The 5,067-nt window shown below is 42.7% G+C and overlaps 1 non-coding gene across 1 annotated transcript; it reads left to right on the top strand.

Moving 5' to 3' along the window:
* Window positions 1-429: 429 nt before the first annotated feature.
* Window positions 430-533, top strand: LOC112704256 (small nucleolar RNA R71). Its single transcript, XR_003154891.1, has one exon. It is a non-coding gene; the product is annotated as a small nucleolar RNA R71 (small nucleolar RNA).
* Window positions 534-5,067: the final 4,534 nt, after the last annotated feature.

The following is a 5,067-nucleotide window of genomic DNA, read 5'->3' as shown; positions in this document are numbered from 1 at the left end:
TTCTTCCAACCAGGATCGTAGGTTTTTGAGTGTGGATCATAGGGTTGTCTTGATGAGTTTCCAACATAATTGGCTTGCTCCCAATCACCTCCTTCCTCTGCATTCAACTCTTCTTGAGCTGGTGGTTGAGTGTTAACTGCTGCAACTTGGTTTCTCTTCATCTGCTTGGTGAGATCTTCCAATTACTTGGTAATCAGCTTGTTTTGAGCTAGCAATGCATCCATGTGACTCAGCTCCATCACTCCTTTGTTTAGGTTTCTATCAGAGGCATAGAAGTATTCATTGTTGGCCATAGTTTCTATGACATCTATGGCCTCTTCAATTGTCTTTCTCTTATTGAGAGACCCTCCTAAAGAGTGATCTAAGGCCTTCTTTAATTCTTGTGACAATCCTTCATAGAAAATGTGCAGTTGTACCCATTCATTGAACATGTGTGGATGGCACCATCTTGTCAACTCTTTATATCTCTCCCATGCTTCATAGAGAGTTTCACCATCTTGTTGTCTAAATGTTTGCACCTCAACCCTCAATCTGTTAACTCTTTGGGGAGGGTAAAATCTTGCTAGGAATTTATTCACCACATCTTCCCATGTTGTCAAACTCTCCTTAGGAAAGGACTCTAGCCACTTTGATGCTTTATCCCTAACAAAAAAGGGAAACAGAAGCAATTTATAGCTGTCATGGACTTCACAGTATCACATATTCTCAAGAATGTGGTCAGATGTTGGTTGGGATCTTCTTAAGCACTTCCTCCAAATGAGTAATTGTTTTAAACAAGGGTGATGAGTTATGGTTTTAGCTCAAAATTGTTGGCATGATTGGTTGATTTTAGGATGCTGCTCCCACAGTTCCCAGGATTGGGATTAATATAGGAGCCTAATACTCTTCTCTCCTGCCCAGCATGATTACTAGCACCCTTTCCAACATGGTTGTGAACTTCTTCCTCCAGAGCAACGTCTAAATCTTCTTCCAACTCTTTTTCACCAGCTATGCCTTTACCTCTTACTTCCCTCCTTAGTCTAATGAAGGTCCTCTCAGGTTCACTATCAAAAGAAGTTGAGGCTCCTTCTCTTCTACCTGTCATACACTCAACAAACGACAAGCAAACAGCAAATGGAGAAGTCACTTTTTTTGAGAGTTATGGTTAGAGTGGTTAGTGCAATTGATCAAACAGTTAGTGGATTAGTGTACTAGAAAGTAAATAAACAAGGAAAACAACTTAAATTACAGATAATAGTAGTAAACAAACTGAAACAAAAAATAATTAACAAAAGAAAAGAAAAGTGTTCAATCTAGTAATCCTCCAATTTAATCATTGTCAATGCAAAATCAATCCCCGACAACAGCGCCATAAACTTGATGCACAAAAATCTGTATCACTACAAATTTCCCTCGGCAAGTATACCGAATTGTCGTCAAGTAAAAACTCACAATAGAGTGAGGTCGAATCCCACAGGGATTGATTGGTTGAGCAACTTTAATTAGAGGAGTGTTCTAGTTGAACTAAGCAAAATTGGATTGAGAATTGCAGAAAATTAAATGGCGGGAAATGTAAATAGCAACAAATGTAAATAACTGAAATTAAATTGCAGAATGTAAAGAGCAGAATTAAATTGCAGAAACTTAAATGGGAATGGGGTTGATTAACATGAATGTGAACTGTAGAAATTAAAGAATGGAAAATATCAGAATGGGGAAGCTCATTGGGCTTAGGAGATATTGCATTCTCTGGATCAAGTTCATTCTCATCTCTTCCTCAATCCATGCATTCATTGATCTCTTGGCAATCTTAGGTGATTGAATCCCAATGTCTTGGCAATTCAATCTCTCTAAGCTTGAACAATTGCCCAATTCCTTGATCTAATTGCTCATGGGAAGAGATGAAGTACGAACACTAATTATACCACATGTTTTTCTAGATCACAGTATTGGTAGGATTATATGTCACTGTATCCATCCAACCCCCAACCTAGTCCAACATGAGAAAGCATTTCTAGCATGATTTCCTCATTCCTCTTTCAAGATTAAGAGAAAATCCAAGTATGAGCAATTTCTCTTTCAAGACAATTGCTCAATTGGATAAAGATCGAAAGCTTTCAAGAAAATCAAGAGAATGGAAAGAAAAAGAAGAATAAAAACTATAATTGATCCATTGAATTACAACAGAGCTCCCTAACCCAACGAAGAGGGGTTTAGTTATTCATAGCTCTGGGAATGGAAATTGAAATTGAAAAGTGCATTGCAAAAGTAAACTGAATTTACAGAAAGTGTTTACAATCTTGGATCCTCAGGTTCCCGATCCCTTTCTAACTCAAACTCTCTGCTATTTGTACACTTTTTTCATTCGGTCTTTAAGTCTTGGATGTGGGCCTTGGCCTTTTTTGAAGCAAGTTAAGAGTGGCTTTGAGTGACATTAATGAGGACGTTGGCAAACTAACGTTCAAACTTTGCATGGGTGCCCAATTTGTATTGTTGCTGGTAGTAACATTGGTGATCAACGTTTACAGGAAAACGTTGAGTCAAACGTTACTTGAAAAAGGATTGAGTGTTGCACTAATATTTGCCTCAACGTTGGTTCACCAATGTTATCTCCAACGTTGCACACTTGTGCGTACGCACACTGCCTTGTGCGTGTGCACACTTGTAATTTTTCTTCTTGTGCGTACGCACACAACGCCGTGCGTATGCACACAAAGCAAATTTTCTAACTCAAATTGGGAGATTCATCGCAGACATGTATCTGTCGAGTTTTCCTTCTCTGGCTAGCTTTTCTATAACATTCTTTAGGTCGTGGCAGTCGTTAGTAGAATGACCGTAGAGTTTGTGATATTCACAGTATTCGGACCGATCTCTTCCTGCTCTTTTGTGTTTTAGAGGTCGGGGTGGTGGGATCTTTTCGGTGTGGCATACTTCTCTGTAGACGTCTACCAGGGAGACTCGGAGGGGGGTGTAGCTGTGGTACTTCCGTGGCTTGTCCGAGTTGGATTCTTCTTTCTTTTTCTGTTCCCGATCTCGATCTCGGAGTGGGTAGGTTGATTCCTTCCTAGAAGAGTCTCTTAGCTGGGAGGTTTCCTCCATGTTAATGTATTTTTCTGCTCGCTCTTGCACCTCGTATAGGGAGGTCGGGTATCGTTTGGATAGGGATTGGCTAAATGGTCCTTCTTTTAGGCCGTTTGCCAGTTCCATGATGGCCGCTTCTGTGGGCAAGTGTTGTATGTCCAGGCAGGCTTTGTTGAATCGCTCCATGTATTCTCGGAGAGTTTCTTGGTTGCCTTGTTTGATCCCGAGTAGACTGGGGGCATGTTTTGCCTTATCCTTTTGAATAGAGAACCTTGTTAGGAATTTTTTGGTTAGGTCCTCAAAGCTGGAGATTGATCCTGGTGGCAGGTTGTCGAACCACTTCATGGCTGATTTGGTGAGAGTGGTGGGGAAGGCTTTGCACCGAATTGCGTCGGAGGCGTCAACTAGGTACATTCTGCTTCTGAAGTTGCTGAGGTGGTGACTTGGATCGGTGGTGCCGTCGTAGAGATCCATATCTGGTGGTTTGAAGTTTCGCGGTACCCTTTCCTTCATGATCTCTTGTGTGAAGGGATCATGATTGTTTTCGGAGGTGGTGCCGTGTTCCGTCCGGTCTTTCAGGTTGGCCTCTATTTTCCGCAGTTTTTCTTCTAATTCTCTGCGCTTGCGAGCCTCCCTTCTCAGATCTTGTTCAGTTTCCTTCTGTTTTTTTATGTCCTCTTCGAGTTGTTTCAGCCGGTTTTGCTGTGCCCGAACTGCTTCTAGAATTTCCGTGTTCTTTTCCTTCTCGGGATTTGGTGGATCTTTGTTTGGGAGTGATGTCTTTGGGCGATTCTGTTTGTTTCCTCCTGGAGTGCGTGGTGATAGAGGGCTATCCGGTCGTTCGCCGGTGTCAACTTCCTCTTCTTGTTCTGATGTAGCGTGGTTATTGTTGGGAGGGTCGTCCGCCATGGCAAAGGGATGACTTCCAGGTCCCCGGCAACGGCGCCAATGTTCCGGGGGTTACCTGAAACGAGTAGCTCGGACATCTTGGTGAGGCCCGAGGTGGGGGTCAGGGACCCGAGCTTGATATGTGGAGTGGTTGGTGGTTGTACCTGCAATGACACTCTGATGCTTAAGTTAGCATGGGTCCAAGCAGATATTGAGTAGAATTAGAGTATGAGTTATACCTGGGTGCTCCAGTGTATTTATAGTAGTCGGTCGTGATCTTCCCTGGATAAGATATTCTTATCTTATCTTATCTTTTGGGAGTTTTATCCCTATCTTTGTGGAACCGCCTTTCCTAGGCCTTTTCGGCCTTTAGGTTTTGGGCTTCGTTCCTTTTTGATGGGCCTTCTTAGCTTATTTGTCCGAGGTCCGACCTCAGGCGTGGGCCTTGGGACGAGGTCGGACCTTCTATGATCTTACCGATTTTGGGGAGCTCGGTCAGGGTATGAACAGTGCCCCTGCCCGAGTTCGTCCTTTTTGAGAGGTTGAGCTCGGGCATAGTAGTTTTTTCAAATTTTGAAAATGGCCGTTTCAGCATTTATTGCTTTGTTACCGTTTCTCCTCGATTTCCGTTCGGGCTCTGTGAAGGCATTTATTTATTTGCCCCTTTCCTCATTTTCTTCGTTTATTCTGTTCCCTTTCCATTTTTCTGAGTTTTCGCCATCTCTCCTTCGAGCGCCGCTCCTTCTTTGTTCTTCTTCTCCGATTCTTTCTGTGCGTTTTTCCGGGGTTTCCTCCTCGCCGCCGTTTCCGTTTTCCTTGCATCGGAGCTCGTCGTCTTCTTCCTTTCTTCCAGGTTTGTTCTTGTCTTCATTTTCTTTGCGCATATGTGCTTCTGTTTTCTTTTTCTTCTATGCCTGGGTTGCCCCGAAAAGAGGCGCCGCCATCGCTTTGGTTGCTTGTATGTGGGGGGGGCTCTTTTCTTTTGGTACTTTGTTTTCGGGTTGCTGCATTTTCTTTCTAAAAGAACTTTGTTTTCTCGTTTTGCTGAATGGGTTTTTGCTGTCTGCCTTTACGTGATTTTTGCCTTGCTGTTGTATTCTTCTTTGTAGGCAAGATTTT

The sequence above is a fragment of the Arachis hypogaea genome, chromosome 7 (assembly GCF_003086295.3).
Source record: "Arachis hypogaea cultivar Tifrunner chromosome 7, arahy.Tifrunner.gnm2.J5K5, whole genome shotgun sequence".
Taxonomy (NCBI): domain Eukaryota; kingdom Viridiplantae; phylum Streptophyta; class Magnoliopsida; order Fabales; family Fabaceae; genus Arachis; species Arachis hypogaea.
The sequence above is the reverse complement of the archived record's forward strand: the minus strand, read 5'-3'. Positions and strand labels throughout refer to the sequence as shown.